This window comes from Numida meleagris, chromosome 7 (assembly GCF_002078875.1).
Source record: "Numida meleagris isolate 19003 breed g44 Domestic line chromosome 7, NumMel1.0, whole genome shotgun sequence".
Lineage (NCBI taxonomy): Eukaryota > Metazoa > Chordata > Aves > Galliformes > Numididae > Numida > Numida meleagris.
In genome coordinates, this window is record NC_034415.1 from 641,486 (window position 1) to 667,723 (window position 26,238).

General features: G+C 39.6%; 1 long non-coding RNA gene across 2 annotated transcripts in view; it reads right to left on the reverse strand.

Annotated features, from left to right (window-relative positions):
• LOC110402451 overlaps positions 1-26,238 on the reverse strand; it is a 128,186-nt gene that overhangs the window by 44,394 nt on the left and 57,554 nt on the right. For both annotated transcript variants that reach the window (XR_002441090.1, XR_002441091.1), the window contains 2 exons: positions 12,216-12,327; positions 9,066-9,217 (listed from right to left, as the gene is read on the reverse strand). This is a non-coding gene — a long non-coding RNA (uncharacterized LOC110402451). The remainder of the gene's footprint in view (positions 1-9,065; positions 9,218-12,215; positions 12,328-26,238) is intronic.

Here is a 26,238-nt window from a genome sequence, read left to right on the forward strand (position 1 = left end):
AAGATAAGTACTTGTCTGTAGCTTTGGACAATTATGTTTTAAACCAAGCAACAATGCATGTGCTCAGATCACCTAACTTGGAGCAGCCATTGGACAGGGTTGGCTCCAGGTGGAAGTGCTTCACCTGCACGCAGGAGGTGCCCAGTGCCAACAGGAGCTTTCCTGCGGCATCTAGAGTAAATCTGCGAAGTCTGCCTGCTTTCCTCCTGCACTGTTGTTTCAAGTTTCAACATATCCTCAATTTTTCACTACAAGAATACAAAAATATCATTAATTCTCTTTCCATGCAGCTTTCAATTTGTACAGTTGCTTTTTAACCGACTGGGACTCTGACATGTTTTCCAAAGCATTTTCCATGTAATGTCAGTGGGAGTATTCTCAACCCACCAGTTTAACAGTTCCTTTTACGGGAAGTTCACGTGTTAAGTGATTGCTGTTGGATCAGTTAGCTAATGAGCGTGTCAGCCCAGAAGGATGACTTGCAAGACACTGCTACCCAGCCATCTGGATATTATTTGGAGATGCGAAACAGCCCTACATGCGTGCATCCCAGCCACACAGGGCACAGAGATCCATGTAGAACTTGGGCTGATCTCCAGCAATGATCTCAGAAAACACCAGCCAGAGGGGAGGAAAAGGGCCAAATGCATGAAGCAGTTCCCTTTGGTAGCATGCCCAGAAATATTTTACTGACGTTTCGTGCACTAAGATGTTGGCAGGTTTACAAATGGCAGACACTAAAGAACATACCATTGTGATACAACGTGAGAGCAAAGAGCTGAACTAATAGGCTCGCAAACACTATCAGATTTCTTTGGCTATCAGTTATCTCTGCAGACCACAAGCTCTAAGAATTCAAATCTTCATTTCTCAAAATGTGTATGTCATGTTAGCTTAATGATAATTATAATAAACACTGAAACCAAACCTTTCCTATAATTAATGATATGAATGAAGACAGTCTTTGGTGAAGACTGCTTAGCTCTTCAGCACTTTTATTATCAATCATATCAAGAATATTTCTTACCTACATTGGAAGTATAATCTTCTCTGATGTGTAAATTTCCTATTACAAGATTGTTACTAGGGACAGCTACTCAATCGCAACAAGAAACTGCTTGTGTTTAAAGAAGGCAGCTGAAAGTTCAAAACTAGTTATAAGGTATGTCAAACACAGTCAATGTATTAACCAGTCACTTGCCTTACTCTCTTGAGGGCTGTGAAATATTCAGTTTTGCCGCAGAAAAAAGACGAGCAGTACAATCCTTTCATCTGCCTGTGCTTTCTGTCTGGGATTTAATCCTGCATATAGATACACAATACTATTCCCAACCAAGCTATCTGTTTTGCATCACAAAATGAACCATTCCCTATTTGAAGGTGCTGTCAGTTATCTATATTTTGTTAAGCACAAAGCAGTACTTGCTATTTCAAATTCCAAACCACTGACAGTCTCTTCCTAGGGATCTGAATAAAGTGACTTGAATTATTTAGAATAGTGAGTAGATTGGATTATCTCATTGTTCCATTTCTACAACTAAAAATCAAGATAAGAATTGAGCTTTCAATAAAGTAGATGCTCTTGTTTGACCCTGAGACTCAAGTAGACTCAACCTTTACTTCATTAAGAAATAAAATATGATACTCCACAATAAGTGGGGTGAAGAATAGGGTGATCTGAAAACCGTTTTAGAAGCCGGTGATGACACACTGCAAGCAGATGGTTTAAGCAGAATACAAAACTTAGTTGAAGCAGAGTTTTATTGGTACAGGCCTGCCAGAGAATACATCTCTTAGACAAGCCTGACTGAATGCTCACAACTGCTGTTTACTTAGTCCAGAATTAATATAAGTGGTTTCAGAAAGCAATTCAGTAGGCTGAGAGATAAACTGTTTTTTTTCAATCAAGTGTTTACCCTTTTCATTCAGAAGTTAAGAGGCATAAGATATCCCTGTATTCTTCTTCAGCATAATACTTTATCTCATGTTGCGTTTCTCATTTCCCATAATCAGTGTGGCTGATTCACAGCACTATAGCTACTCAATATGTGCTCCCAATACAAGTAATCATGATTTTTTTCCCCCCCTCAATCTCTGTATCTTATTCTTCAAAAGCACAATATATTCTTTTTTATTTTCCCCTCAGAGAATGAAAATTGACCTGGAGCTATCTTTCGCAATAAAAATGTATGATAGAATTAATAATTCACTGTAAAAAGATTAAGAAAGCTGGGGTAAGCCCTGCCTATATCTGCCTAGAGTGGCACAATAACAAAGCATTAGGAGTACAAGAAAGCGAGGCTTTAAAGCAGTTCTGAAAATCTCCATCACTGAGGTTGTTCATTTTAAACAACACTGTAAACAAGAAAGCTGTATATAATTTGTGCTTCATGAAACTGTTAACTTACTGTACACATTCACCACTAGAGCATCCTTTTTTTTCTCTGACGTATTACCATCAACTACGAGGAGGAGAGCATGCAACATAACTGTCTGAATATCTAGAATGTAGATTTAAAAAACTAACACTGGGCCCAGGATTACATTTGGTAGACAAGTATTCACCAGTTGTTTCAATACATTCAAAAGATCACATAAAGCTATCCTGAGTTGGCTGAAGTCACTGCTAGATAGCTGGACTGACTTCTCTGACGATCTTTAGACAATTACAAGTTACGTCAAAACCACTTTTCTCTTGTCATTTCACTGTTGCTCATGGGCAATTTTGCTTGATGTTCCAGCTAAGATCACTGGAAACATCAAGCTATACAAAAGTTGTCAGACCTTATCCTGAAAACACCCATCAGACTAGAATCTTAAAACATATTTTAAAAAAAATAATCTTTAAAAGCATGAACAGCTTTATTCTTTAACCAATAATTGTATTCACAAAGAAAGGTGATGTGGAAAACAAAGGAGCTTCCTCAGGATAACAAGAGCGGCCTTGAAATAAACTCCCAGAACAAATAAGGGCCACAGAAGCCAAGCTGGTTCTTTTCTTGAAGACAGCTTTTCTCTCATGCCTATAAATAATGTATACATTTGCTAACATACACAGTGTCCTACCACATGGAAGCATCACAGCATTTATACAAATTCTTCATCAGGGAGAGCGCAATAGAGAGAATGAACTATAGGCTTCAGATAAGTCACACTGCTAACTGCTCTGCTGGGGAACGCAATGGACCACTGGTGGAAGAACAAATAGTTCAGGTACAGCACTTAAGTAATAAAGCAGTTTCATGATTTTTATAGCATATCTTTCCTGAATGCAGGATAAAACCCCTTGTAGACAAAATAAATAAATAAATAGGATAGACAGTGTAAGTAAATATAGTACAGTAATAGCCAAGTGAAGTAATTCTCGACCATCAGGGAGATGAGCGGCAATGAATACCAAATTTCCCTAACGTACCCCAATTACAGCAATAAAAATAAACTCTGCCAGTCCGGAAGACTGCAGTGTGTCCTATGTGATTACTTCTAATACACAGGGGTGACAGTCTGGAGACTATCCCCATGTCAACTTCTCAGCTCCACAATTCCATCCGATTTCGAAAATAATCTGTAGCGTGGATTGGAGCATTCACTCCCTAGCAGCAGTTTGTCACTTAGGCAGAGACCGTGTCTGAAAAACGCCAACCGAGAGATCAGTGCCCACTGTTACTCCATGCCTTAATTCCAGCAAAAGAACAGACAGACTACCAGAAACACCATTAGATTTCCAGTGAGTTCTTCGTAGAAGCTTGCTTGGAGTAAGAGACTGGGACTTCCACAGTATGCACACAAATGTGAAAACTCCTGTATGCAAATAAAATTTCAGTGTCTGAAGCATCCAATCTGACTAAACATAATACTTAAAAAAAATTCAGAATTTGGTGCTCTGTGCTTTACCACATATTAAGTAAATCTCTCTGCTATACATCCTTTATAAAAATTTAAGCTCACGCTCTTGAAAAATCTAAGTGCTAAGAAAAGAAGAGACACCTAGAGGATAAAAAAACTGATTAGAGCTATGAGAATGCAGGCAGCCCTTATTCTCCCTCGGCTTTTTCAATTATGTCAGTTATGGGTGGGAGGGGTTCAACTATTCCTACAGTGGTCCACTCTGCGTGCTAGGCAGACACAGCTAGTCATTAATACTGAGAGGAACAGAATTTATATCTACAACACATAGCCCGATACACTTGGAAAAGAGCTATTTTTTCATAATATTTAACCTTCAGTACAACTATAAGTTGCTTGCAAAGAAATGCCCCAATCTTATTCTCAATGCTGCCCAAGCATAAAAAGGCTTGGCAAGTTCACAGCCAAGTGCTGACTTGGATGTTTACTGTAAAAATTACAGCAACAGTTGCAAAAAATACATATCTAATAGCCAGGTTTCCCCCTTACCCTAATTTACAGAGCACAGTTTCCCAGGCAACAGACTAGTTTGAGAGTTTGGAGACCTCCAAAAGTTGTTCACTGAAATTATCAACTATTTTAAGTTGAACTTACACCAGCTGAGAAAGGCTTGCTCCTCGTAGCCACCTGGCATGCACTTCTCAGTAGCGATCTCTATATTCTTCGTACTCTATGCTTTATATATTCAAACTCCACGTGCTTATTGGCTTTGATTTGCCAAGTCACTAGCAACTTTTACCAGTAAAAAAAACAGCAACGTATACAAATGGGTGCACACACATTTGTGCATGCCTTCACCTTCTCCTTCCCCACCATTTTCCTATGCACATGCTAAAAGGAAGAAGCTCTCACAAACCTCAGATTTGATATCTCTTGAGTAACTTCTGGACTGAATAGAAACATTCCTTCTCCCATAAGATCAAAATCTGCCTATAACACTAATAAAGGAAAAAAAAAGCTGACAAAATAGGTACTTGTGACATTCAGAGTCTTTAAACAACTTACTATTTCTGCAGTATTACAAATATACAGAACCCACCAGTTAGTTCCTCTAGAACCATTACATTTCATTAGGACCAATAATGTCAAAAAGGGAAACATACCAATTCTGTTAATTCTGCCTTCACTGCTGCAAAGTATACCTGAGAAGAAAGTAATGTGAACAAACAAATACGCAAACAGCTCTCCCTGTTTCCAAGTTGGCCTTTATAAAGAAATTGAGATGGTAAACCACATCTACAGGAAGGAGTTTCACTGCTAGGTGCCCACTCCTCAGCTAAGCGAGCATCAAGGTAAAGAACAACAGAAAAGCCTGCCTTTGAAAAGTGTTTTTATCTCTTAGGACTGATACAAACTATGCCCCTGGAAGCTTCACAGCTGTCCTAACCTGTTTATTACACTGATGGTCATACATCCACACAGTCTTGTCAATGGGCACTGCAAGAATTAGCATAAGAGACTTTTCAAAGCAGCGAAATTCCCATTTGGCTGTGTAGGCTGCTGCCTGTCTCCATGCTCTTTATGGATGGAAGAAAAGTTCACAAACTAAAGAGAATTTAACAAGATCTAAGAATTCCACTGAAGACTAAACGCGGATTTCTCTTACAGACCACTTGCACATGCAATCTCTGACATAAAATTTCTCTATGGAAAAGTATCATGGATAACACGACTGAATAATCACTTTTACATTTTAAGTCATACACATACACTCTTATTTTGTGCTAAGCAGCACTGCCTATTTAAAAATAGTTATTTATGAATACCAACACAGGAAAACATAACATGGGAAAGGTCAAATATTTTTCTTCTGTGTTCAGTTGTTTGCCATTATAAAAATAAGGTTTATCTTTACTATTATTTGTTATTTTCTGCAGATCACTGTAAATATCACTTAAGATCTGATAGTTACATCAACATCCCAATATAAAATCTTTAAGGTCTCTAAAGGTGGAATCTGAGGTGAAACGTGCACCTCAATATAAATCTGTATGGTTTCAGTGAATACATCTGAGCACTATATATATATATATATTTTTTTTTAACATTTCTTATGTTGTACGAACTGGAACAGTATCCAGATAATAAAGCCAGGAGAAAAAAATGTACAGAAAACAGAAATCAAAACTTTGCCCTCCTACCAGTGTCCCCTCTAAGTTAAAACCAGTCACTCACACCGTGTATACTGAAGGACTCGTTTAGAATAAAGGTACTAGAGGGACATTGCCACTTTTTAAAACTGGCTGCTATTCAACTGAACTGAAATGAAATGTGACAGAGATTTTTAGGCAAGAAAAGGCAAAAAATAAAGTATTGTAGACATCCTTTTTATATTATGGAAAGTATTTTACTGGTGTAATTTACTCCTCAAAGCAGTGGTTGCCAGAGAGTTAAAAGCACAAGAACTGCTCAAATCAGAAGCGTCAGTACACAAAGGTGGAAGAAGTGTGAACTTCTGCAGGGCATTCCCAGTTTCTGCTGCTTCAGAGTTTTTATTTTCCCACTTGCTCTTTTTTGTCACTTTCAGGTTTCCAGAGCTGGGAATTACAAGGAGATAAGATGAAAAATTTACCACACTGTTTCTAATCAAAGCACTTGTGTACATCATGTCCACCTATGTTTTCCAAAAGCCATTTTAATTTTAGGAAAATATATCTATTTGGATTACCAGTAACCAAATTTATTTTACTCAGATTACAGCGTGGATTCATCTTTATTCCTGAGTGGCGTTTTATTGAAAAGAACTTTTAAAGGATTAAGAATTTGTGGAAGAACTTTCAATTCTTTTAATGGATTGCCAAGTAGCCTAGGAATATCAAGCAGTAATGAAATGAAAGGGGCAGGAATTCTATCTACAAGTGTAATTGCATATAACAACTATTACCGTTTACAAAAGGAGGAGCTCATGAGAAATGCTTGAAGAAAACGGTTTAACAAATGTGCTAACGACAAAGTTTGGGGAACTAATATAGGAATGGAGAGAAACAACCCTGAAAGACCACTGAGATTCAAGGGCAAATTAAGAAAAGATGTGGCACAAGAAACAGCGTTTACGGTCAGAAGAGCTCTGTGTGGCCGTATTCTGCTAATCTGAGAACCGGCAATGTCTCAATGGGAAGCATGAAGCAAATCCATGATATATGAGCAGCTTGACTTCCCAGGTACATACAAGCACTCAATACCGCAAAAAAACAGTCAGCCATTATCTTCTTTCCTTCCTTCTACCAGCAGCCATTCTCACTTTTTTGGACAACTGGCCACTCTTCTGAGGGAAAAATTATACTCATGAAGTAGGCAGAGAAACAGTAGAAACTGTTTTCATGAGTTCAGGATATTTATACAGAAACAATAGCTGATGCCTCAGGGACAATCCTGACCTCACCAATGCTTCAGGCATAACCCTGGCCTCTGCCCTGCCACCCTCACATTGTTTCTGTTCCCCGCACAGACAGCACAGTGTCAGTTTGCTCTGGAACATATCAGAACATCAGTATTTACTGGGTACTGGATAGATTAAAAAACGACGACGACAACCAAGAGCATTCCTCAAAATACACGAAGAATTACTTGGCTGATTAGACCCTATGGTCCTCTGTATTCATGTGATATGAACAAACTTGTTGATCTCTCTGACCAGATTTCTATTTCATTGTCCAGTATTAAGTCAAACTATTACTAGAGGATAACGAAAGCAGAGCCTAATGTTAAAGGAAGTTACATAAAGCCCATCTGGGGCACAGAAGTATGATAAAGAATTGGCTCATCCATACCCTAACAAAAAGCCTTTGTTACTCAGCTGAGGTATGCGAGGCAAGTCCTCTCACTCTCAGCCAGCACATGACACACCTCCATTATAGCAATACAAATCTTAAACTGCCACATCTTTCCCAGTAAGCGCACTGCTGCGAGATTATCGAGATTCATTTTCTCTATTTTTATGGAGGGAGGGAGGGAAGGAACAAAAAGTTTATATTCAATTTCACAGCAAAGTAGAAAAGGAAGCCCTTTGATAACCTGAAGATTTTGAACAAGAAAACTGTGATCATCCATTTATAATAACCAGCATTCCTAAAGCTGAATTATGATAAAGAACTGAAAATTGCTGAATGTGCGAAGGCCACTTAGCTTTCTTCACATAAACCGCTATTCTGAAAGAAACGATAATCTTAATTTCACATTTGCAGTTCATTTCCTCTCAATTGGTTAAACTGTTCATATCACTTGTTTCGCACATTGCGTCGATGATTCAAGATGCTCCTTTAAACCAGCACACATTATCAAATGGCTCGAGAGATTCCTTCAACTCTTCTCCCAGGTTCTTTTTGCCCCTCTGCAGAGCCCTGGGCTTCCTGCTGTCTCTCTGCAGAAGCACTCAACCTCCAGCCCGCCATAGCCTGCCCAGCTCTGCCGCTGCTCCTGGCTCGCCTCACCCGCTCTGTCCCTGTTACTCAAGAGACCCAGTGAGTCACGCTGCTGGGAAACGCAGCTCTTCTTCCAGCACAGTCTGCTCCGTAAAACAACAATCTGCAAACTGAAAATATCATCTCTCTTTCACAGGAAGGGACTGTTTTTTTCTGGCCAGCCCCACTGCTTTTTTCAGCTCTCTTAAGCTTTCAGCTGTGTCACTCCTTCCTCCTTCCCTCTGACAATCACAAACACAATCAAGCCTCATTTTTCAGCTAACTGCAAGCAAAATTTCATTTTTAGAGTATCAATATGCAACCTTCATATTTGGAGCAAAATAAAGCAGAAAAAATAATAAACAAAAAAATCCCAAACAAAAACAACCAACCAAAAACCCAGTCTCTCGCGTTTTTACAAAATCCATAGACACTCATGCCCCTGCATAGCTTAGAAATAAAACTCATGTTCTTAATATTTTGGTAGAGATAATTGCCTCTCCACTGACAACTTGTCAAGTTTCAGGATGATGCAATACGAGAAGACAGAGGTGTAATCTTCCAGATTTATAATAGAAATAGTCCTCACAGGCCCTTAACTAGTGCAGCGGTACTGAATGCCATTGCAACATGCACTGATAGTAAAGGTTATATTATCTGAAGTAAAAGACTCCTCACTCCACAAAAATAACTGCAAAAATAATCCATAACAGAAGAAAATAGAAGACATGAAATTAATGCTTCTCAGAATAGTCTTACCTACTTATTCGGGGAATTTTATCCTGGATCCACGTTTGCCTCTGTTCGTTTCTTTGTTGCTGTTGTATTTTATCTGTCTCCATCCCTGGCCTTCATCAGGGCTTCTTTACAAACCTTTCATCCTTGTGATATCAAATATATAAGCAGTTTACCTAAAAAACAAAGGACAGTGGCTTATATGTGCAGGTTACATAAATACAAGTTTTTGTGTGTGTTTGTACATATACGCATTCATATACACGCACTTGCATACACATGTGATTCTCCCTAAAGCATCTTCTAATGGTGTGCAGAGACAAATTCCCTTACACCTCCATAAGGAACTGAGAGAGCGTAAAACTGAATACAGACAACTGATGTTTCTAAATTAAATAGTCTGTCCATCTCAAAGGGACCTTGCTTATTTCAAGGGTCAAAGAGCTGGTAAGAAAGCATCCAGAGAAAAGCAAATGGAAAAATAAGCCTGAAGATAATTATGAGCATAATGTGTACTTCTCATATACTGCTGTATAATGGGAACAGCCCACTATGAGGTCCCAGAATGAGCTGAGAGCAAGCAAAGAGAACCAGCAACAGGACCCACTGGTGCACTCGTGCACTGTGCTTCAGGAGGTGCCCGGTATCAGCACCAAGGTGGAAAGGAGTGCACATTAGGATCTGGCAGCAAGCCACCAGGCAGGGCTGGGCCTGCAGCCCCTTCACACATCACCAGCAAGTAGCCCAACAAGCTGCTGCTGAGTTCATCCAGGGGACTGCAGCGTGTGCTGTTGAGCCTCAGTGCTACACAGTAAGAAAATGTTCTGCCCAAGAAAATCACTGCCAGTGACTATGACACTGAGATGGGCACGTCTTCCCAGGCACAACACACTCATCTCTGTGCAACAGGAAGGAGAAAGGAAGTTTATCATTGTGCTTTGCATCTCAGAAGGCAGATTTCACACAGTTCAGTAAAGCCCTTTGCCAGCAGTAGAAGTGATTCATATTGCATGGCTAGCTAGATCAAAAAATGCCACAGAAGGTTAATCTTTGTTTCCAGGAGAAGGCCAGGAGAGGTGCACAAAGGGATTAGGTAGTAATCACAGCAGATTTCCAAAACAATCTAATGAAACAGACTCAGGTATTGAGGCATGCTAGAGGCAGAGCCAGGACCAAAGCCCAGTTTAAGAAACACAAAGAAGATGAGGAGATGTGCCCACGATGCAGTGCTTGGCAGCTGGGGAAAACGCTGCAAACTCCTAGCTCAGCATCGGAAATGATTAAATCAGATCTACTCATTTTTAATGCTAGGAAATGTAGAACAACCACCTAGTTTTACTTCGGTTGCTAAAGGATGGACAAAGTGGCTGATCAAGAAAGACAAAGACCATTTTTCCCAAGACAGCCTCCTTAAGAGACTGAGCACAAAAGTTCAAGTGACAGCACAGAATAATTGAAATGATTGACTTCTGAACAGGAATTTGAACATCTTTTCCCTCCTACCCATAAAGTAGCAGTAAAACACAGCTGACAGTAAAATGTAATTAAATTTATAACATTTTTCGCAAAAATACCCCTTCATTAAACATTGAAACCATAACACTTTCTAAAACAAGATCAATTTTAGTATATCTCACAGATGAAATAACTAGTAATTTAAAAAAAAAATCAAAATGTGCTAGCCAAACTTGTTAACAATTATTAAATAAATATAGAGACAACACTTCTCATTTGGAAATGCCTGACCATTTATTGCCAAATACTGCCTATTTCCATTACTGGGAAATACTGAGGGTAAATACACCCTCTTCTCAACTACCTCTCCCAGGTGCCTGCTTCTGATCTCGGCTGGAGAGAGCAGGCTTTGGTCTGAGCTAGAATCTGAGTAAAAAAGGCGGTTGGAAGGTACTTCCAGAAGTCCTGCAGTTTCACCTCTCACCTGAAGGAGGTGGGAAAACCCAGGCTTGGCCACCCCCAAACCCGCTGTCTAAACAAACTCCCAAACCTTCTAGGAATGAGGAGCTGTATCACAACCTTCCCAAACCACCACTCCTAGTGGTGAGCTATCCTCCTCGTGAGGAATCTTTTCCTAATGTCCAATTTGAACCTTCTAAGTCGTCCCTTGTGCTCATTGTTTCAGTATCTGTGTTGAGCGAGATTAACTTGGCTCCAGCAGATCCCTAATCCTCTTCATGCTGAGTTTAAGTCAAGCTCCTTTTGAAACCAGAGAGGCAGGAGCAATTAATTTCTCCTGTAGTGCCTAAGTTAAAAGTAACCTTCTTTTGCTCATGTACTCCTCTGACAGCACTGCTGGTGTAATTGTGTTTTGCAAACTCCTAGCCTGTAGGAAATGCCCCACTCAGGTTTGGCAGCGAGCTAACAGCCCTGCGTGGCTCCTGGTTCAGACACAGCTCCAGTCCAGCTGACTTGGTACAAGTAATGTGAAGGCACACGCACTTACAAAATAATTCATGGGAAAATCCAAACAGGCAGTTTGTCCTTGGGCTTCTCTCCCAGGCGAAGTCAGATACGGCCAAGACCTTCAGGACGATGCGGGGTTACTCATCAAGGCTGCTGCCTAACGTATATGGCAGCAACAAAGATGGAATGACAGTCTTCTTACTTTCCCAATAAAACTGTAGCTCTTAAGGATTGCACTGAACAGTAAAATACATCTCCGATAACTACCTAACTGTACTAGGATGTAAAAACTGTTTCTGGATGTCTAATTCTTTCAAACAACACGTTTATTGTTAGGTTTATGTGCAAGTAATCCAAGAATGGGGTTACTCACATGCTTACAGTCAAACTCAGAGACTTGCTGGATCAGATCCCAAACGTCCCCCTTTATTACCTCCATATCTCAAAATTATGATCACCAACTCAGACTCCTCAGTTTCTCCATGCTATTGTATTTCCTGCTGGGCTGAATAGAACCTTTTTCCTATTAATTTTAGCAGATGTTTTAATTTCTTCTTCATAGTATATTTTATTAATGCCTATCACACTGGCATCTAGGCAGATGGCCAAATTCAAAACCAAACTTTTATAGAGAAATTAAAAGAACAGTCAAGCAAATGGGCTCTTCACAGCTGGGAAGCTGTTACTGTATGGTATATTTATAGTATATAAAAGATACTTGTGAACAGAACAGATGGTAACTTAAGAATTTACCTGAAATTGGATTTTGTCCTGAATTTCAGTAGGTCCTTGTGAGTTTGACATTTGGCAGTTTCCTTCTTTCAAGCTCTCAGTTTTCTCTTCTAACGCTGCACATTCAGGTTTTCTGAAAAGACATACATTTATATACTCCAAAATCTTTTATAAAGGTTAAGCAATAGAACTCTAAACTGCTAATGAACCCAGCAGGTCAGCAGATTTCTTGTAGTCTAAGTTATGAGCAGCTGCATTCTCTCCCACAGATGTGATACAACACTTTATAAACATATGGGCTCCTAAATACGCAAGTGTGACAAACATATCAGCTCATCACCTATGTGTTTCATAAACTACTTGAAAGTAAACTCTTAACTTGAGACACATTCAAGTTACACTAAACTTTGGAAACCGAGAGCAGCTTTTAGAGGAGTTCCCTTATCAGTAGTACCCAAGGCACAGCTTACTCTTCCTTTTGGAAGTAACTAGTAACTACAGAAACTACAGAAACTCAAAGCCTTTTGGGGTTCACATCATTATTTTTTTACATATACGCCTTAAGTACAAGATCTTTACACCAACGATGTACTTTGCATTTGTAATATCCAAGCGAAATTCAAAGGAGAGATTTCCTACAACGAGATGGGCTTCAGGCCTTCATCTCCTGTTGATTCCCAAGAAAATGGACGTTAGTTCTTAATCCTGAAAGTATGCTTTACAGGAATTGAGTTTATTCAAAGCTGGTGACCTCTCACTGGAATGTTCTGTGCTGCGACGTCTCTTCACTTGGCGCAACATCGCTTGCAGATTGCCAAATTGCCTGTAACAGCATTTTAAGGGCCACATTATGGATGTTTGAGGTTGATGTAAACATTCACTACTCATGATGTCTAGCAAAGCGTGCCACATTCTAGAACGTAAAACCCACAAAAACTAGCACTAAGGTCAAAACCAACTTTAACAAAAAAGGCAAAATGCTTTTATAAAAGTTATCTTAGTTACATAGAAAATTTCATCTTCGGTTGATTCAGTAGTTAAACTTTATGGCTCGGTATCCTAAATGAGCCTACCTCATGCTTTTATGCAATCATAAATACAGATCAGTGTACTGGAGATCACATAATGTTTGTTTGTTCTGTTTTGTGTATAGTCACAGTCCTTCGTATTAATGAACTAAAATATTCATTATAAATGCGCTCCAGAGGGACGCGGGGGCCTTTGCTCTGGAGCCACAGTGTCTGATTAAATGTAAAAGGAAAGTACATTGTATTTATCCCTCGATTCACAGGTGGCCATAAATCCATCAAGTTTCTCCTAACAGATTCACAGAATCATATAATAGCTCTTAACTCCTAGTTCAACCCCCTTTTTTTGTCTGATGACCTGCAAATCTGTTCGGCTCATTGCACACCTCAGTCAGCTGACTTGCACAAGAAACCTATCTTCTATGCATTGGAATTCTTTTTTGTAGTAAAATCTAATAATGTATTAGTATCTAAGGAAAAAATATTAGTAACATTGTTACGTAAGTATCCAAATTGTCTCTTTTAGTGACAAATCATGTTTTTCCTGTACTGGGGAAGCCAAGAGTAGGTTGTGTGTCACACATAGCAAATACTCCTGAAATCACCAACATCTTTCCAGAAATTTTACCAGGAGCCTGTGTATCTTCATGTCCATATTCTCCCATCATGCCACACATTCCTCCCAGCTCCACCACTGAAATATGTATTCTAACAGGTTTGTCTGAGAACATAGCAGGGAGCTACTCAGGTTTTGTTCCCTGTAAGTTTTCTTGAACCTCAGACATACCAGACAGCCTAGCTGTAGGTTGCCTGCACTGCATTTTCTTCATATTTTCTAGTTACATGCCATTCTAGAAATATCATGTTTGTGTCATCTAATTATTTCAACACCACTGCTAAGGTAGCTACTACATGCTGTTGGTCCAATTTGGTTTAAATATACAGCAGCTGAAGTACAATCTTTAATTCGGAATCATCTCACATATGAGCATGGGAGAGAATGCAAAGCAATCAAGAGACATAGCTCACTTTCACTCTCTTCCCCAAAAAATAGACTTTATCTTGAAACACAGTTGAGATCACAATGGAGCAGAGACCTGAAGCAGAATTTTCCCTTAACTTCCGTGTTATTTAAATTCCAATTTAATTTCAGATTTTTCCTTTATCTCAAAGATTAGCTTTCCAAGTCCTGATGTTTTCAAAATTAATCAATCCTATTTTACTGAATGGGAAATTGCTATCTGTTAAAACTAGGAGCCATCCCAACTCTTCTTCCTGCCCTGACTCACTTATTGAAGCTCTTTTTCTTAGTATTTTTTGTGTGTGTTTTTTTAAAGTTATTCATGAAAACAATTTCTTCCCAGCACCGATGAAATTTTTGTTTTTAACACATCCAAGAACAAACCCACTGCCTCATATTTCCCCTGAAATCACCATGTGCCACACTCAACAAAGGCTTTAAGGACTTAAAAGGCAGAGCTCCAGGGCTTTTCTTTTCAGCTCCTGACCGTGCTGTGCATTCACAGGTCATGCTGGAGACGGAGCAAGGAAGTAGCAGAGTGGGCACCTGCACGGTGCTCACAGCAGCTAGGCTGCTGAGTGAGAAGCCACCAGGAAACAGAGGAGTGAGAGCTTTCACCCTTCCACTGATCTGCCCGGGCCCACAACAAATGCCATCATCTTCTCTTCCCACACTTCGGAAGGTTGGGCCGATGACATTAAGTTCCCTGCAGCTGGCACCCCACGCCCCAGCTCCTTGGGCTCAGGGAGGGCCCACTCCCTGCAGTTGGCCGGCAGCATGCAGTGAGGCCTTGTGGAGGTGCAGGCCCCTCCAGCTCAGCAGTGCAGGAGGCAACTTCTGCCCAAGCCAGGGTGCTAAAGGATGCGTAGCCACCTGCCCCTAGGGATGCCACAGCTCAGCTGGCAGGGCTCAGTGAAGCCGAGAGATTTAAAACCAGGGAGCAACCAGAGCCTAACAAAGAGTCCTGAAAACACCTTCAAGTCAGCACCAGGAGAGGCTGCTCAGCTTTTTCCTGGCTTTGTTCCCAAGGGTGGGACTCTAATCATCTTTGCTGACCTTGACAGTGCGTTTCACGAGGAGAGTTCACCAATACAGAGACCATCTGTAGTGGGAAGTATTGCTCAAAGTGAGCAATGGTGCCAGAATCTATTGCAGGAGGTGGGGGGGTTGGGGGGGGGGAAGAGCAATTACAAACACTGGAAAACTTAATGTGGGCATTTTTCTTAGCATCAAAATATTCTGGAGGCTCCCAAATAAACTCATAATTCAGAAGCATTTGAGAGACAGCAATGCATCACAAATAGGTTTTTAGTAGGTTATATCCTTGAGAGAAGGCAGATGGTATAGAGGGCAAAATGAAGTTGGTGGTGGTCTAATGCATCGCAAGCGGTTTGTCACCTACAGCACTGCTTTCTTTAAAGATACCTAACACACACATGCACACAAAAATCTCTCAAGTGAATTTATTGACTAAAACCAGTTCCACAGAACCAATTAGTATCTTACACAGGCTGCCCTGCAAGGCTTATGAGGCCATCCATCACTTGTCCATTTAACTATTTAGCATTTGTTCCAGCAATTTGTCACACTGTCAGAACGGTAGCATTTCAGAATAGGAGTTTTTGGTTGAAAGAAATCCAACTCAGATAGCGCAGATATTTCTTTTTTTTTTTTAATAAAACATACACAAGATTTATGTTTCTATTATTTTTAACCTTAAGCATCATGTCTGGAGGGTGAGGTTAATTTTTTGTGTTTCAAAGGCTCTACATTTAAATCAATTGTTTCATATGAGAATTTAAAAAAAATCATGCAGAACAGAATTACTTCAAACTTCATCAGCAAGTCACAGTTCTGACATCATAGAGCACCTTATCTTACAGCTGCAGTGATTATATTTTTATCATTTTTCCTCATCTAGTCATTTGCTTTTACATTCATTTCTAGTGACTGCCTTAATTTCACAGTACCAAATGAATCACAAAAAAATTGCTTTTCCAGCAAATGAAAGGCAAAGTATCTACATAACATTAGCGTGTATACTCCTAAGGTATTTCAGATTTTGCAGACTCTAAACACCTAAAGGGAAAGAAAAAGGTTTACTGCAGAGCTTCAATTACCCATCCACAGGTATTTACAAAACATAAATTAACATGAACGCAGAAAAAACTAAAATTCAAAAGAAATAGTTCAGGCTTGGTTGTCTCTTATGGAGTACTTGGGATCTTTAACAGGCACTGGGAATAGTTTCCAAAGCACGGTACTCGGTTTAAAACACAGCCAGAGCATTTTGATTAAACAACATGTACGAATTAGACTAACATAATTTCTACATCAAATGCAAACAACTACACCAAGAACGTCAGGCAACCCGTTAACAGGTTGTCGGAGAGCTCTCGCAGTCCTAACACACACAGTTGTATGCCCATGCACCTGCTATTCTACCACTTTACAGTCTGCACTGAAATGAATGAAAGTTATTCAATAACCTTTAGATTTGTTTATTGTTTCTGAGGCAGGACTTGGTTTTTAATGGCAAGAGCACACAGATCAGAGGTCTGCTTTCCTGATACCCTGTAGGGTTTCCCGATTTAGATTTCTTATGAAGTAGATGCAGCAAAGATGCCTGGGAATCAAATGCCATCTCTGCATCTGAATGCTGTTAAGCAGCTCCCATGGCATTTCTCCCTGGCTCTTGGTGTGCGTCTGTCACTAAGCTCGCTCCCAGAGATAAAGCAGCAAATGTGAACTCCTGCGGGAAAGAGCGTCAAGTGAAAACCTTTCTTGAAGCCTTGGGAACGCTGCAGCTCAGTCAATCACAAGTCCTTCAATGAGCACAGTGTGCCTATCTCACCTTGTATACAGAAGGGTTTGTGGCGTACTAGTGTTAGGCAGGGAAAGCCAAATGCTTAGTACATACAGAGCAAAGTGAGTATCTTGCTTTAAAAGGCTTAGCAAATTTCACTAGATAACACTGAGATTGTTACGGCTCCAAAAACCCAAAACCCCCTTCCGCTTTGCTGGGTAATTGTAGTGTTAAATGCCCGATAATTTTCTATCCGTTTGTATCTGTGATTAGTAGCTTCAGTCAATTTATCTGTTAAATATTACTGTTGCCTTTCTCTGTCTGTTGAGGATGCTGTTCTAGGATACAATACAAAAGATAGTATTTCCAGTTACAGTGAGAAAACCATTGGAATACTTTCAAGGCTGAAGAAGTAAATTGGTAGGAGAGGACCTGAAGGACAAGCCACCATTAGATAGAGCCACAGAGTCAGGCAGTCACAGCCAAGGGGCCCAGTGACAACATGAAACGATGCACACACCCTCAAATAACTTTCACCAACAGATCCTAAGGTCTATGTAAATGCCTACTTATTCAGCTATAGAAAACAATTTGCTCGTTTGCTTTTCTGAATACATTGAGAGCAAGAAAAAAAATTGTTCTAGCTCCAGACACAGCAGAAGAATACCCTGATAACAAAACTACAGACAATGTTAAACATGGGTCTGGAGGAGGAAGAAGACAACCAACAATCCACCAGTGTGTCTAACCCATCTTTAGGTAGCAGAACTGCCAAAGAGCAGCAGCCAAAAATACCACGGTCCTCCTTGGAACTAGAGACTGTGGCAACTCCTGCAGGGAACCTGAGGAAGTTAGGAATGAAGTTGGAGACAGGATATTAAAATATTTGTATCCTCCTCCCCTCCTCTCACCAAAAAAAAAAAAAGCAATAATAATAATAATAAAATCTGCAGCTTCTGTTTTTTTAATTCTCTTTTGTAAAGGAAGTTCCAGGACAGCTCCCAGAAGTTGCAGAGAAGCTTTTTGAGTTTAATAGTCCAGAGTTAATTGCCATTCATTTGGCAGGTTTGGTACAGAAGGCAGGTCAGAATTAATTTCTTGCTTAACCAACGCTGAAATTCACATTTAAAGTATAAAAAGCTATAGCCGCTACTGGAGTCTCATTCAGAGTGAGGTGATCGCAACAAGAACTTGTCCTGAATATAAAAAGCATCTGGGAACATGCAATGTCTCAAACAGAAAAATGGAAGCTGAAAGAGAAAAATAAGAAGTAACCCAAATTCTTCATGAAGGGTGAAACACACCTCTGCCTGTCTGTGCCAAAGGAATTGAGCACCAAACCACAGCTTCTCAGTAAGTCGGTCATTTGGGCAGTTAAGCACACAGCTGATTGGAATCACATAATCAGGTCAAAAAGGTTCCACAATGGCCCTAAATATGGTTGCTATCAGAAAAGGGAGCTCAAATGTGTAAAGACCAATTACTGGTACGCGACACTCATTGGGATACATTAATGCCTCCATCAGGATGGCAAGAAGAGGGGAGGGCTAAGGAAGCAATAGCAAGACTTCAACATGCGTACAGCACTGCTTTCTGTTATAAACTGTTCTAGAGAAAGAATACGTTTGAAATAAGACAGCATCTGTAAATAATTCAGTTAAGTATTTGAAATTCCCTAAAAGGAGGATATGGAACTATGAGAGTTCATATAGACAAAGCAAATCAAAAATACTGAATACAAAAATGCCTTTTCTAAGGATGTCCTACTGCCGTGGAAATGTTCTTCTGCACTTTCTTTTTAGTCAGCCACCTGCCTGTTACCACCTGTTCCTTCTTGTCCCACTCCTAGATTTACAGGGCCTCTGGGATGAAGAGGCCACATTTTCCACTTTTTCATCAATTGAATATGATGCATTAAGAGATGTACATCCACAGTGGACATGTTGATTAGGCATTTCCCCCAGAAAAAGCAATATTGAAAATCCTCAATTAGTTTCTGCCTCAATCTAGAGCTACATGGTATAGAAATGTTGTTTTGACTCTCAAATTCCCCAGACACTTCACATTATCTAAACGCTGTTGAGATTTGGTATTTTGGCATTGCTTTGCCTTGTCTCTCCAAGATGCCCCTCTTAATAACATTCTTGGATTGCATCTGCTACAAGTCAGACACACATAAATTGTCCTTTTGTGAATTCAAGCAACGATACTTATTTTTCTTCTGCTCAGGTATGGAAAAAAGTAAGCAGAAAAGCTAATTCTGAAACCCACAGACATCCTTCATTTAAACAGGTCCTCAAGTTTAGGCTCAGAGGAATGCCTAAAAAGGACTAACGCTCAAGAGCAATGCTTTTTGCATGCACCAAGAATAAGTCAAAAATGTTCTCCTACGCCATGCAGACTGAGATGGATGCTCTTACAAAGGAGATGCCAGAGGCCACATTACCATTCCTTTATTTTCTTCCCCTGCTGTTCTTCTCACACTCACTGTATCCCAAAGTACGTATAGCTCACTGACTTTTTGAAATGAGACGGAAGGAAAAATTCTGAGTGAAACTGTAAAAGTCACAAAACTGCCATTGTAGGCAACAACAGCAGCAGCCCGCTGGAGTTCATGCTATTTCCAAGAGCTTGTTAAAGCCATGGAACGCTGCTCAGTGTGGAAGCAAATAAACTATATGAAACCGTGGCTGCAATAGTTGTGTACACCCAAGAAGTAAAATATATTGCTGAAGGCATTCTTAGACCGACTTGACTCCATCCATATTCAGCACTGTATTGGTATAAATATTTCTGTACTGAAATAGGAAAAAAATATTTTCTAAGACCTACGCTGGCATAACTTGAGAACAAATCAAGACTTCACATATCTAGAGTCTGTCTCCTTATTGATAGGGTGTACTGAAAGATGACTGGATGTCAGTGATGATCACAAAACCACAAAGTCCACCGTTGCCATTTCTCACACGGTTGTTCTCAGGGCTGCTGCTGGTGGAATTGTTACCACCAGACACATCCTTCTCCCTAAGGCTGCTATTGAATTTTCCAAGCTTTCTTGTTTGTCTTTTCAACAGCGGATGGGGAAACTTGCAAAATAATATTATAATACATATTATATTCTAGCAGGAGTGACAAGTCATACATGTGTATCCACTGAACATGGTTTAGAGACCTTCTGGAATGGCCCAAACACACATACTCAAAAGTAAGATTCTGATCTCAAACACTGTTTTACAAATTTGAATTACAATTCCAGTATAAGAAGTACCATTAGTCCAAACGAAAAAAGAATGAGGAATTTACTCAAGATGTTCATTAGCCTCCAAGAAAAACCCAGAGAAAGTACATGGGCCTACCAAATACTTCTTGCTTTAACTGGTCCTCCATTCTACTGCTGTTCTGGAAGATAAAAGCGAATGAAGCTGTGTGATGGGACAGCTATATCATTTCTATTAAAAAAAACCACAAAACTATTCTTCCCTATTATACTTCTCCACAGAAAACTCAGGAGAGGTGGTCAAATTAAAACATCCAGCATAATATAATATTAGTTAGAATTTCAGAATTGCATTGAAGTTGTTCAAAGTGCTTGGACTTTTATTCAGTAATCTGGGAACGTAGCCAATCTTTTCTATATATTCCCAAAGGAAGATTTTCATTATATGCATATATTTTAAACAACAAAATTGTTCTTATCTTCCTCATGCACAGTCATGAAAGACATGTCCTAAGAAACAAAATATAATGTTTCACTATTTTCGGGTAACTTTTCACCGATAACAGTAGCACTGAAATTTTTTCTAGATTTAATTCAGACTGATTTCTCAGTGGTTTCTCTGCAGAACATCTACCTACAAAGGAGTTCTAGTAAGGCTGTTTTGAGGGAAGAAGAAATGGAAAAGAAATTATACAGCAAATGAGTAAGACTACTTTCTCTTTCCTGCATTTTCTGACTTCCTTCCCAACCTATCATCTTTAATTAAACTCACTGCAAGTTTGGAAGCCTAGTAAATCCAGGAAGTTGCTTGTAAAGTGGTATATCAACGCTCTAAACATCTCCTGTTCCATGGCTCTGGATTTAATAATTTCCCTTTAATAGCCTGGACAGCTAGAAGCATTTTTGTCAGTATGACTGATTTAGCACTACCCTCAGAATCTCCCTTTCAAGCCTTACTCAAAGCTTGTGATTAGCTGATGCTGGTAGCAATATAAGCAGTCTCCGTGGATTCTTGGAATAAAAAATTTTACAAGTCTCATCTTAATATTTGGTTGGTATCCAATCTCCTCGTGCACAGAGCATGACAAATTTAGAGGGATTTTGCTCAGTTAAGGATTATTGGATTTGTCCAAAAAATAAAAATATACAAAATACAAGACTCATTAGATATAAAGAACCCCACAGATTAGGCATGGATACACTGATCATTGCAAATGTCTGACACACTTCATTCCTTTTCAGACATGCTGCAGGAATAAGCTTAGATTTTTGGAAGGAAAACAGGGGATTCCTTCTAAATCATGTGCATTAGTTGTTGATATATTTGTTTAACTTGTGGAGAGATTATTTTAATATAGGACCAACAACTTGCTACAGGTCCGTACGGTGCCTAGTTCAAAGGAATACTTATCAGTGCACAACTATTTGTATTGCTTTCTATTTCCTTGATCTCACAAGAAACTATAATAAAGAGTAGAATTATTCAATTATTTCCTGTGTAAGTGAGGCATTCGAGACTTGTTTGTGTTCGTTTTTGTTTTTTTTTCTGTAAAACTACGAACAGTTAGATGGTTAGGATGAATAAATGTGTAAAATTCCTCAGGAAACCTGATTGAATAATTGTTGCCTACAAGCCAGGTTATTTTTCTGCCCATGGCAAGACCCTCACCTTGAGTTTACACTTCATATATTCCCTTAAAGTGTACACTTATGCTTCAAAATACGCCACAGAATCGTTATATTCAAAAGCCTCTGTAGACAGGCTCTAGAAGGAGTTTTGCAGGCTCCTTGACAGGAAAGAGACAATAATCCAATAGCTTCATCTCTTTGAACTATATAACTAGGGATTTGGGGAAAAGCCCATATTGGAGCTTAAAAACTAAGTACTAAGACCGCAAGTTGAAAATACATTTACTGTCAGTACTGCTCTCCAAGCCAATGCCTTTTCTCCAAGTACGGTACATTAGCAGTACCTTTTTATGCATCTCACTGGCATGTCCTGCTTCAAAAAGATCCTCAAAATAATGAGCTCTTAGGTTAAAAAACTGTTTATCTACTGCAGTGCGTGTTGGTGTTTTTTTGCCTAAATCACAGCTACACTTGGAAACCAGGGCATGTGACAAGGAAAAAGAAACCACGCACCAGCTCCATGTGCACTTCACAGCTATTCACAGAGAGGAAAAGGAAAGACCTGGCCAGCTCTACTTATCATCCCAGCCTACTGCTTCTGCCAGTTCACGATGACATGCTAGGCTACGTTATCAGCCTGCTTTGCAAGCTGTAATAGGGAAGAGCTATCTGTCACAAGCTAGTTTTAGGTAACGCTGCCAACAAAGCCTGCATTTTCACACATATGGAGAAGAAAGGAGGGAAGCTAATGTTACTTCACATGCTCTCAAAAAGTTCTGCAGTGCCTGGATGAAAACTGGTCATCCTCACAAATAATCCCGTCACTCTTTGTACACTGAGCTGGGCAGTCTGTTTGCTGTGGGAAGCCCACGGGCACATGCAGGCAGTGGGTAAGGACTGTAGTGACAGGACTGTCCTCCTCCACCTACAGGAAGGTGAAAGAGATGAGCATCAGAATAGAATTTCCTTTCAATCTATTTCTCTGGCATTTCCTCTTCCCTGGAAGGGAAGATAGCATTGTCTGACCACAACTTGACGTAAGGTCCATAATAAAAGGATCCAGCACGTAGACTGATTTCTTTTTAAATTTCTTTTCATCCCTACAGACGAAATCTTAGCGATTTAAGAGAAAGGTCACATGCACCAAATAAGCACGGAAATAAACCACAAATCTAGATTTCTACATTTAAATACATTATTCTAAAACATATTTGCATTCCAAACCTGCTTTGAATAATTTTAACAAATATTAAATTATACATTAACTAGCAATGTTGAATTGCAGCAACAGTTACTGAATTGCTAATTCTGGTATCTAGGGGCACAGACAGGAAATTAGTCAGAGGACACAAGATCAAATTCAGAGAGGACAAGACAGCCATAAGCTTTGCTATTCTAATAAAATGTAACTGTTATTTCAAGAATTTGTCTCTTACTGTAACACACTAGAGAAAACCCTATGGGGAAGAGTGCTTTCAGCACCCATGCAGTCTTGCAGCTACTATTCTTCTGCTCCGTCTCGCAAGCACTAATTCATACCCTACTGAGGAATTCAGTGGTCTCTACAAGCTCACCTTCCCCCTCATCCCTACTAGCACAGGGAGCTGCAGGGCAGGTGATCCAACCACCATTTCACTTCTGCAGAAAATAGATGATAAACTTATGTGGCAGTTTGTTGTTTTTTTTTTTTTTAAGCACAGATATAATTTATAAGAAATTTACACTGCATATTTACCTAAGTGAAAAATCTTGTGAACAATTTTTAAGCTAAATAATGTTGCTGTAAACTGGAGACCACTTACTAGAGCGGTGAATGCCAAATCAAAGTGATTCTCAGTGAGCACAGTCAAACAAATATTGAACTGTTTCTGCATCCAAATCAATGTTCTTTACCTATATACCACCACATATGTACCACAAAATCATAGGGGTTGGAAGGGACTTCGTCTAGTCTTAACCCCCTTGCTAAAACGCATTCCCTAGAGTAAACTGGACACAAGTGGTATCTTGCACTTATTTACCGTAATAATTACTGTTGATTAATTATTATTCTAATTCCATTGATTTCCATGAAGTTGTTTGCCTTAACTGAGATAAGACTCTAGTTCTCATAAATAAATAAAAAACCTCCCCTATGATGACAGGCTGAGGGAGCAGGGCTTGTTCAGCCTGGAGAAGAGAAGGCCACGGGGTGACCTCACTGCAGCCTTCCAGCACCTAAAGGGAGCCTACAAACAGGAGGGGAGTCAACTCTTTACAAAGGTAGATAATGGCAGGACAAGGGGAAATGGTTTTAAGTTGAAGGAGGGAAGATTTTAGTTGGGTATCGGAGGAAGTTCTTTATTATGAAAGTGGTGAGGTGCTGGAACAGGCTGCCCAGTGAGGTTGTGGATGCCCCATCCCCGGAGGTGTTCAAGGCCAGGTTGGATGGGGCCCGGGGCAGCCTGGTCTAGTATTAGATGCGGAGGTTGGCAGCCCTGCTTGTGGAGGGGAGGGTTGAAGCTTGATGATCCTTGAGGTCCCTTCCAGCCCAAGTCATTCTATGATTCTATGAAAACAATAAGTGAAAAAGCAGATGATGCTCTTTAAGTTCAATTCTGCAAATATACATACATATTAAAACTTAGTGTTATTAGTACCTCTGAGGCAAGAGAAGATTTATATTTGTTGTTACTAAAACAGAGGTTTTTACAATAAATAGATCTCCAAAGGCTGCTGTCCAGTAGCACTTGCTAGGCACTCTGATACTTGATCTGTTCAAGTTTCTCATAGGTGGAACCTGGAATACGATACTGTGCATCTCACTCATCCCTCTCTCCAAAGTTGGCATACTCCACACGTTTGAAGTAACAACTGTTTTTCCAATAAGCTTCTTTTAGCTAGTAGAAATTCCTCCTCCTTTTTAATGTTCCAGTCAAAGAAAAGTATCAAATAAGTTGACCCTTTGAACATAAAGCCTTCTCTCTCTTTGGCTAGGTAAAGGATGCAATCCATTGTCCACCAAAAACTAAAAAGCAAATCCGTTTTCCTCTGAAGGCATCGGTTTAGAAACAAACTAGCTGATAAAAATCATCTAGTTGGCTGCCATCTTCCTCCTCAAGATCTCTGAAGTCTAAATAGGCATTATTCTATTCTCCAGGATTTGCAAAATGAAGTCAAAAAACCCACAAAGATTCCTTTAAAACAAAGAACAAACAAACAAACTAGTCACCCCCCATTCTATTTACAAAGGCTTTAGCTATTACCATCTAATCCAAATGTCTTGGAGGCATCTCCTCCTTGCCAGCACCCTTTTGCTGCCATTAATTTCCTTTGACCGCTTTTGAGAATCTATGCCAAGCACACATACCAATTAATGCATGAAAGTTTTAAAAAGGGTTTTCATTGATTTTTAGCCATTCCTCCTTATTACAGAAGTCATCGTGCAGCCAGAAGTTAAAGAAGTAGAAGAGGATGGATTCATACTGAGAACTACAGAAATAAGACATCAGGTTTTCTATAAAGCTGCAGTGTAGCATCTTGGAGCAAGCATGGGTTTTGCAGTATGTAATTCCTCCTTCTAGCCACCTACACTGTCAAAGGAAGGTCGATGGCCAGCAGGGAGATTCAGATATAAGCACAGACAAACAAACAAAAAAAAAAAATCGGTTTTGGCTGTGGGCACAAAGAAATAGTTACTTTCTTTGCCAAAAATTTCTCATAGGGAGAAGGTCTCCAAAGGAAAATAAACCATGACATTAAAAGCCTGATGTTTACTTAGCAATTCCCATGCTTTCTCTGCCTCTTTTTTTTTTTTTGACAAAATTCCATAGGAATTTTAAAATTCAGTTGAATGAATAATGGGAAATGTTTCCAAGTAACCATCCCCACCAAGACCTTCCCATATTACTTCTCTAGACCACCTTCAGACTCAGTTGTACAGCACGTGGATCTCAGCCCTAGTGAACAGATCTTTATCAAAATGCGTTTGCAAGAAGGAAATGCCAATCAAAGCCAATTCCCAAAATTATTTCTTTTAACAAACTTCCAAGTCCTTCCTTTGGGAAAACTTGCTTGTTTTCCCCAAAGATCATGTATTAAATGTATATGGTTTTTTTTGAGCTTTCAGGATCCATAATCTCTTCCTATGCTGCAGAGCCAAGCACCACTCAACTCTGTCCTTGGTCTGTCATCAGTGCCCAAGAATTCATGGCTCAGCTTGCTTGAAATTCACAAAGAAAAAAAAAAAACTTACAAAGATAATACTATCAACTGCCAACTTCAGAACTGTTATTTTTCCCCTTCCCACATCAGGGTATTTTTTCTCACAATCAAAATCTTCAACTTTTTAGCAGCATTAGTCT